The sequence below is a fragment of the Jaculus jaculus genome, chromosome 8 (assembly GCF_020740685.1).
Source record: "Jaculus jaculus isolate mJacJac1 chromosome 8, mJacJac1.mat.Y.cur, whole genome shotgun sequence".
NCBI lineage: Eukaryota > Metazoa > Chordata > Mammalia > Rodentia > Dipodidae > Jaculus > Jaculus jaculus.
Window position 1 is genome coordinate 97523236 of NC_059109.1, and position 10134 is coordinate 97533369.

Consider the following 10134-nt stretch of genomic DNA (forward strand, 5'->3'; position numbering starts at 1 on the left):
GTTTTGCCTTGTCCCTGGCACCCTTCTGTAGATATCATAGAGGAAGGGCAGACCCAGGGACTGGAGCCAGAAAGGAAATTGAAAGGCAGATTCAGAGGGAGAAGCTCTTGCCAGAGCCATCTGGTTACTCTGATTCTGAGCAAGGTCAGGACCCGGCAACAGGGAAAAGCTCATGCTATGGGTGCAATAGACATCCATGCTGACTTCAGAAGAGGAAGCACCTACCGAGAGCTCAGGGTCAAATGGACAGATGTCCACCGCGAGAGCTGTGGAAGTTAATGAAAATCGAAACCCGAGTCGTTCTTCCCCGTTCACTGCCAACGTCCATACTTAGCACATAGACATTCTCTGCAAATGCAGGTGCAGAAGATCCAGGGAAGGACTGAGGTTCTGCAGTTCAAGCAGGGCTGGTCTATGGTTGACACTTTGGGTAGCAAAGGCTCTGCCACTTTAGAAACTGAAAGCATGTAGACAGGGTCATCGTTCTATTATTAATTATTAATGATGAGATTAATGGTCTTTTCCCTTCTTCCTCCTTTCAGGGATGGGAGGGTGAGGACTATATCTTCCCGGCAAGACCATTTGGAATTTTTCAGGGCCACAGAAGGAAAAGATGGAAGCTCTAGAGCTGAGCCAAAGCCCTTCTACTGTGCCCTATGGGTCTGGTCAAAGGCAGGATACTTTTGTTGTGATCACAAACTAGGAGTCTCAGTGCCTCAGGAAATGATTGCATATTCCTCTCACTAAAGCCTGCTGTGGCTATGGGTGCCTCCTCAGCGTCTTCCACATTCTGGCTTCTGTCTTCTGATGACTATATGGGGGCTGCCACTTCCACAACCTCTGTGAGGGTGGTGGCTGGAGTGGCTGGAAAACTGAACACTGACAATTAAAAGCTTTCATCTAGAACTGATGTGGTTCACCTTTCCTCACATCTTACTGGAAGATGACAAGGAGAAAAGAAGGGCTAAATGACTCTACTCTCTTCTTCAGTTTTCTGTTACTGTAAGCATCAGGAATAATCAAGTTATAAAGAAAATGGGTGTCTTACGTCCCATTTAATAATAATCTATGATTAGGATAATAATCTATGATTGAGGGACTCATTATCTTGGGCCCATGACAAGGCAGACTAAAATGAGATGACGTGCTATTGCCAAAGCACTCACTTCATAGCCAGAAAACAAGCAAAGAAGAGAAAGGGGCCAAGGTCCTAAAATATTCAAAGGCCCTAATGACCTGCGGACTTCCCACCACACCACACCTCCTAAAGTTTCCACCACTTCTGAAGAGTGCAACTCTGGGGACCAAGCACTGGTCAAATGTGCTCTTGGAAAAATATTCAGTATCAAAACCAGTCGTCTCTGCCTGAATCCTACCCAGAGGCTTGTTTGCAAAGTGGGTCCTTTTTATAAAATGATGCTCCATTTTTATAGTTTAAATATTCTAATATAATAGTCTCTATTAGGATGCTTAGTGTAACTTTTGGTTTGGTTGGTTGGTTGTTTTTGCCTTCACCTCTACCTTGCATAAGGCTGTCTTCCTTATTGTTATTTTATTTTTGCCAATAGGAATAATATGTGCCAGTCTCACCTGGTTACTAGCTTCTGGATTCTCCTAGCTCGGCCTTCCATTGAAATATGTGCATTGGGATGACAGACACATATACACCACTTTACTTGGGTGCTAGAGAGTCTAACTCAGGATGACAAACTTTTATGAAGCACCTTTAACTGCTGAGCCATCTCCTCAGCCCCTAAATAATGTATTTTAATCATCTTTGCCCCATCATTACCTTCTCTTATCCCCAGCCAATTCCCACTGGACCCCTTCTTCTTCCCAACTATTCCATTTCTATTTTCTTTTTTAATTAATTTATTTTTATTGACAACTTCCATGATTGTAAACACTATCCCATGGTAATTCTTCCCCCCCACACTTCCACTTTCCCTTTTGGAACTCCACTCACCATCATATGACCTCCCCATTTCAATCAGTCTCTTTTATTTTGATGTCATCATCTTTTCCTCCTATTATGATGGTCTTGTGTAGGTAGTGTCAGGCACTATGAGGTCATGGATATCCAGGCCATTTTGAGTCTGGAGAAGCAAGTTGTAAGGAGTCCTACCCTTCCTTTGGCTCATATATTCCGCCACCTCTTCCATAATGACTGTGAGCCTTGAAAGGTGTTATAGAGATATTTCAGTGCTGAGCACTCCTCTGTCACTTCTTCTCAGCACCATGGTGCCTTCTGAGTCATTCCAAGGTCACTGCCATCTGAAGAGAGAAGGTTCTCTAACCAAAAGTGAGAGTAGCATTCATATATGTGTATGGACATTCAGAGGAGTGCTTAATGAGCAGTTTTGTGAGCACAATACATGCATTTAGCCAGACACCAACAGATGTTACACCCCTAGGGTTCACGACTACGCCTGTTGTAGGGTTTCGGTATCAGGGATGTATTCTTTCTCATGGAGCAGGCCTCCAGTCAAATTAGAGGATAGTTGGCTTCCCCCATATCAGACATGCTACTATTGCACCCATTGGCTCATTTGGCCTGGCTGGCCAAATCTAAGGCTTGCAGGGTCCGTGTTTGAGTATCTTCACTGGTGATTTCTCTCTCCACCTTTCAATTGCATGCAGCATGGCTCTTCCCAACTTTCTGCTAGCTGGTCTACATGGAGGAGGTTTTCATCTCAGCGGGATTTCTCAGTGATCTCATAGCCCAAGTATGTGGAGATATGGTCTTACCATCTATTCCTGGTGGGAAACCAAGGGCCTTGGCAATGGCCTATAATGTTTTGGGGACTTCCCTGAGCAACAACTCATTGGAAAGTATCCCATCTCTGCACTGAAAATTTTCTTGTAACAATCTATGGCTCCTGTGTGTTTCATTGTCCAAGAAAAGTGGGTTTCCATATGATTTATTTATATCCTCTTAGATTTTGATTAGCCCTCCCTCCACCTTTTCTTTACTCAATCTCTTCCCCTGACCTCACTTAGGCCTTTTCACCCCCATTAATCTGTTCTTCTACTTATATATATACAATACCATCCTATTAAGTCCCCCTCACCCTTCCTTTCTATTCCCTTTATTTTCATACTTTCTATTTTCATGCTTTATTTTTTGGTGACTTTCTGAGTTTAATTATGGCTGCTAGTGAGAGCATGAGCGGGGTACATAATTTACCAGAGCATGAGTAACTTACTGGAGAGTACACCACTGAAAATAATGTCTCCCACTCCCCCAGTGCTAACTGCCAGTAGCACCCTAAAGGTGAGTAAGCCCTCTCTAGCCTTAAACCATGCCATAATGTTGATCAAACCATGAGGTCTTATGTAAGCAATCACAGATGCCATGAGTTCATGACTACAATGGCCATATCATTTGTAGAAGATGTCATTTCACAGCACTCCTCCCAGCCTCTACTTCTTGAATTCTTTCAACTTCCTCTTCCATGGTGTTCCCTGAGCCTTTGGGGCTCACGTTTAGAGCTGAGCACTGAACAATCCCTTATTCTCAGAAACATGACCAGTTATGAATCTCCGCAGTTACTGCTGCCTACTGCAAAGAAGAAGATTCTCTAAACAAAGTGGAAAAGAGTACTAATCTAGAGTCCTAAACTTAAATATTTACCACCATAACAGTAATACCACTATGGTACCAGCAGGCACATCTTTCATGGTAGGTTGGTTGTGTAGCATACAGGGTCAAAAGCTGAAACTTTTCTCCCTCAGCAGTCTGCACAGCACCTTCTAACACTATGAAAGCTACCCAGCATGAAAAATGCTTCCAGGTCTGTTCAAGTTTGATTTTTCTATGGCCTGTGATTAAAATGTGTGGTGTTTTCAGTAATAAGGGCTTATTGTCTAGTTTCAATGAGCAACCAAAAGCAATGGCAATGGCCTGTACTGTTTGCACAGTACAGGTACTCCCTAATCAACAACTCATCAGGATATCTCACCTCTAGTACTGGGATTTTTGTTTAATATTCTATGACGTTAGAAAGCAGCATTATCTCCCCATACAGGGTGCCTCTGTCCAAATTCTTTTTTCTTTTAGTTATATTTTTAAATGCCATTTTTTTTTTCTTTCTTGGAGAGAGAGAGAGAGAAATACTTGGGGAGGGAGGGAGGGAGAGAGAGAGAGAGAGAGAGAGAGAGAGAGAGAATAGGTGCACCAGAGCCTCCAGCTGCTACAAACAAACTCCCAATGCATGTGCCTTCTTGTGCATCTGGCTTTCATGGGTCCTGGGGAATCAAACCTGGGTCCTTTGGCTTTGTAGTCAAGTACCTTAACCACTAAGCCATTTCTCCAGCCCTTTTAGCTATATTTTTAATTATATTACAAAGAAGCAGGTTTCCACATGGCTTTTAAATATATCTTTAGTTTTGGCTAACTATTGCCCCAACCCTTCCTCTCTCCCATCGGGCACTCCATCTCCACTTAATTTACACCCTCAGTATTGTCCCCTCTCTGCTTTCTAAGCAGATTTTCCCCATTTATTATTGTGTATATGTATTTGCGCATGTTGGAAGACACATGTACCTGCTACAGTACGCAAGTAGTCAGAGGACAACCTCAGGGTGTCAGTCCTTGCCTTCCACCTTGTTTGAGATAGAGTTTCTCTTGCTTTTCTGCCTCCAGGAAGACAACACTGTCGCGCAAGTTCTGGGATACTCCCAACTCATCTTCCCTTTGCTGGATGAACATTGGGATTACAGGCACATGTGCCACAGTGCTTTAGGCTTTTTATCTGAGTGCTGGAGGTCCAAACTTCAATTGGCAGGCTTCCAGAGCAAACACCCTTTAACCACTGAATCATCTCTCCATTCTCCTGCTGTCATAGTTCATATGTTCTATTATACTGTCCCCATAAAAGTATCCCCTTATGTCATGGAATCTTCTATTTCTCTGTTCTGTACAAGCACTCATTTCCACTTAAACACAAAACTAACGGTTTTGAAGCTAATATCCACATATGTATGAGAACATGCAATGTTTGTCTTTCATAGCCTGAGTTACTTCTTTCATATGAAATTTCATAGTTCCATTAATTTTCCTGAAATTTTCATAACTTTTTATAGCCAAATAAAATTCCATTGTGAGTGTAACATATTTTCATTATTCACTTACCAGTTGATGGATATCTAGACAGATTCTACTTCCTAGTGCTGTGAACAGAATAGCAATGAATATGGATGTGCACATATTTCTGTGGCAGGATATCAACACTTACTGTTTTGGGTCATATGGGAGTTTTAAGCTATTTTGAGAAACTTCTACATTTATTTTCATAGTGATTGCATCAGTTTACACTCCAAACAATAATAAATGAAGGTTTCTCTTTCCCTGTATCCTTACCAAAATTGGTTGTCATTTGTTTTCTTGATGATAGCCATTCTGAATGGACGGGATAGAATCTCAAAGTGTTTTTTTTCTTCACTTCTTCAATGGCTAAGGATGTAGACCACTTTTAAAGAAATTTATTGGATATTTACTTTCCTCTCTTGAGAATTCTGATTCATTCTATAGCACAGTTTTAAATTGATTGTTTTCTTGTTTAGATTCTGAGTTCTTTTTTATTCTAGATATTAATCCTCCATTGGATCTATATATCTGAAAAATATTTTCTCCCATTCTGTAGGCTGCCTCTTGCTTAGCTCAATTAGAAACTTCCTTTGTTATACAGAAGATTCCTAATTTCATGAAGTCCCATTTTGGGAAAGTTGGCCTTATTTCTTGAGCTATACGATTTCTATTTAAGAATTTCCTACTTATGCCTCTAACTTCAAGTGTTTTTCCTACTTTCCCCCTAGCGGTTTCAGATTTTGAGTTGATGTTAAAGTCTTTTATCCATTTGTAGTTGATCTTTGCGCAAAATGAGAGATAAGGATCTATTTTCATGCTTCTACATATAGGTATCCAATTTTCCCAGTACTATTTGTTAAAGAGGCTACCTTTTCTTCAATGAGGATTTTTGTAAAAAATCAGGTAGCTGTGGCTACATGAGTTGGTATCTGGATCTTCTTTCCTGTTTCATTGATCTACATGTCTGATTTTGAGCCAAAGCCATTGTATTTTGCTCACTATCATGAAGTGATTACATCAGATATGATGATACCTACAGCTGTCTTTTATTTCCCTTAGAATTTCTTTGACTATCTGAGGACTTTTGTTGTTACAAATGAATTTTAAGATTGTTCTTTATGATTCCTGTGAAGAGTGGCATTGGAGTTTTGATGTGGAATGCACCGAATCTATAGAATGCTTTTGGTTAAGACATGCATTTACATATCATTGATTCAGTCAATCCATGAGCATGAGAAGTCCTTTATCTTCTCTTGTCTTGTTCAATTTATCTCTTTGGAAAGGCTATACAGAGTTGTCTCTTAATTTTGTATTTAGTATCCACTTTTCCAAAAGTGATTATCAGCTGTAAATGTATTTTGGTGGCATCTTTAGGGTGTTTTATGTATAAAACCATACCTGAAAATAAAGATACTTTGAAATCTTGCTTATCTAGCTGTACATTTTTATTCATTTCTCTTGTATTGTTATTCTAGCTGACTTCTAGCACAATATAAATAAGAATATTCCAGACTGTAGTGGAAATGCTTTGAGCTTTTCCCCCACTTAGTATAATATTGGCTACAATTTTGAAACATGTGTACATTATTGTATTGAAGTGTTTCCCTTTTATTCTTTTTTAAATTATTTTTTATTGAAAACTTCCAAAATTATAGACAAAAATCTACTATAATTCCCTCACCCCACTTTCCCCTTTGCAGCTATGTTCTCCTCCTCTTTCCCCCTCTCAATAAGTCTCTCTTGTATTTTGATGCCATCATCTTTTCCTCCTATTATGATGGTCTTATGTAGGTAGTGTTAGGTACTGTGAGATCATGGATATCCAAGCCATTTTGTGTCTGGAGGAACATGTTGTAAGGAGTCCTATCTTTCCTTTGGCTCTTAATTTCTTTCTGCCACCTCTTCCACAATGGACTCTGGGCCTTGGAAGATATGATAGAGGTATTTCAGTGCTGAGCACTCCTCTGTCCCTTCTTCTCAGCACCATGGTGCCTTATGAGTCATCCAGTCACTGCCATCTGAAAAGAGAAATTTTCTAACCAAAAGTGAGAGTAGCATTAATATGTTGCTATAAAGATTAATAGACGTGCTTACTGGACACTTTGGTGAGCACAGTTTATACATTTAGCCAGACACCAGCAGACGTTACACCCCTAGGGCTCATGACTACTCCTGTTGTAGGTATTCAGTTGGAGCAGGTTGCCAGTTCAATTAGAGAGAAGTTGGTTTCCTTCCTAACATACATGCACTATTTGCATCCATTGGCTTATTTGGCCTAGCTGACCAAATATAAGGCTTGCAGTGTCCACTATGGAGTATCTCCATAGGTGATTTTTTTTCTCTTCCATTGAACTGTGTGCAGCAAAGCTTTTTCTTTAAAAAAATATTTTATATTTATTTATTTGATAGAGAAAGAGGGACAGAGAGAGAGGGGAGGGGGGGTAGAGAGAGAGAGAGAGAGAGAGAAAGAGCAAGTCAGGGCCTCCAGCCACTGTAAACAAACTCCAGACGCATGTGCCCCATTGTGCATCTGGCTAATGTGGGTCCTGGGGAATCGAACCAGGGACATTTGGTTTTGCAGACCAACACCTTAACTGTTAAGCTATCCCTCCAGCCCCAGCATAGCTTTTTCCAGCTTTATGTCAGCTGGTCTACATGGAGGAGGTTTTCAGCTCAGCTCTAGCAGGATTTCTCAGTGACCTTGCAGCCCAAGTAGGTGGAGTTTTCAGCAATAGGATCTTACACCTACTTCTGGTGGGAAACCAAGAGTCTTACAATGGCCTGTAATATTTTGGGAGTATCAGGGACCTCCCTGGACAACAACTCACTAGAACGTATCCCATCTATGCACTGAAAATTTTCTTGTAACAATCTGTGGCTTCTGGGTGTTCCATTGTCCAAAAAAGTAAGTTTCCATATGACTTATTTATATCCTCTTAGATTTTGATTAGCCCTCCCTCCACCTTTTCTTTGCTCAATCTCTTCCCCTGACCTCACTTAGGCCTTTTCACCCCCATTAATCTGTTCTTCTACTTACATATATACAATACCATCCTATTAAGTTCCCCCTCCTCCCTTTCTATTCCCTTTCTATCCCCTATCTAGCTTACTGGCCTCTGCTACTGAGTTTTGTTCCTACTCATATAGAAGTCCAATCATTTGTAGCTAGGATCCATACATGAGAGAGAACATATGACATTTTCTGGGCCTGTGTTACCTCAATCAATGATATGTAAATGCATGTCTTAACCAAAAGCATTCTAGATCCACCCAATTTCATTTTTGTTTTCAACTACTGAGTAGAACTCCATTGTATAAATGTGCCACATCTTTATTATCCATTCATCAGCTGAGGGACATCTAGGCTGGTGCCATTTCCAAGCTATTTTGAATAGAGTGGTAATAAACATGGTTGAGCAAGTATCTATATGGCAGTGAGATGAATCCTTAGGATATATGCCTAGGAGTGGTATAGCTGGGTCATATGGTAAATCTATTTTTAGCTGTCTCAGCAAGTTCCACTTTTATTTCCACAATGGCTGGACCAGATTGCTTTCCTACCAACAGTGTAGAAGGGTTCCTTTCTCCACATCCTCACCAGCATTTATAGCCATTTGTTTTCATGATGGTGGCCATTCTGACAGGAGTGAGATAGAATTGCAACATAGTTTTAATCGGAATTTCCCTGATGGTTAAGATGGCAGCATAGGAACCATGCCAAAGCAGCCTAGGGGAGGAAGAAAAAAAAAAAACAGCAAAATACACTCTTCTATTAAAAACTGAAGGTGTATAAGAAATTATATGCTTTGTGGTAGTTTAAATTTATGTCCCTGAGTGGACTCAAGTGTTTTATTAAAGCTTGTAACTTGGGGATTACAGTGCGCCAGAAAGAGAGTCTGTAGGCGCTTCTGGAGTTATGGCGACGGTGGATATCCAAGTCAGATGGTTGGAATTGAATACATCCTTTTGCATGCACAAGAGCCCATTCTTTTCATCATTCGAAAGCAACAATGGCAGTTACCTGCTCAAGTTATCCCACTGGCTGATTACTATATCATTGCTGGCGTGATCTATCAGGCACCAGACTTGGGATCAGTTATAAATTCCAGGGTGCTTACTGCAGTATATGGCATTCAATCAGCTTTTGAGGAAGCTATGTCATACTGTCGATACCTTCCTTCCAAAGGATATTGGTGGCACTTCAAAGATCATGAAAAGCAAGATAAAGCCAAACCTAAACCCAAAAGGAAAGAAGAACCAAGCTCTATTTTCCAGAGACAGCGTGTGGATGCTTTACTTGTAGACCTTAGACAAAAATTTCCACCCAAATTTGTGCAGTAAAAGTCCGGAGAAAAGCCTGTTCCAGTGGATCAGACAAAAAAAATGAAGCAGAGCCTGTACCAGAAACTGTGAAATCTGAGGAGAAAGAGACCACAAAGAATATCCAACAGACTGTGAGCACTAAAGGTCTCCCTGAGAAACGAATGAGAATTCAGTGAGGATTGATGGAAAAGAAGCCTGCAAGACTCCTCTTGTCAATTATAATACCTCAGTACTGCGATAGGCTCTTGAGCCTTAAAACACTATCAACCCTCCTTTGTTTGTAATGTGCTTGTGCTTTAAGAAAGGACATTAACCCTATCATGCCTTCTATGTGTATATTTCTTACAGGTCTTTTGTAACCTTGTCTCTACTGGACTTGGGCAGTAACCCTAACTTACCAAGTGCACCAGTATGTATCATTAAAGACAAAAATAAAGGTATTTGTATATATTGCTTAAAAAAAAAAAAAAAAGCTTGTAACCTGGGTTTCTAGCTGCCTGCCTGGAAGATGTGTCACTGTGTGCAGGTCCTGGGGTCCAACTGTAAGGTCTTAATGGGGGCAGATCTGAATTCCAGCCTACAGGTACAGAGTGCTTGAGCTCTGCCTGGGGTTTCCTGCTGTTGATTTTTTTTTTTTTTTCCTTGCTTTTGGTAGTGCTGGTGGTGCTATATTTTCTCTTTGTATGGATCTGCAAAAGGGGGCAACTATTTTGGCCATTGTA

The 10134-nt window shown here is 40.7% G+C and overlaps 1 pseudogene; it reads left to right on the top strand.

The window, feature by feature from the left end:
• The first annotated feature begins 9031 nt into the window (after nucleotides 1-9031).
• LOC101599773 lies at nucleotides 9032-9588 on the top strand (annotated as a pseudogene).
• The last annotated feature ends 546 nt before the right edge of the window (nucleotides 9589-10134 follow it).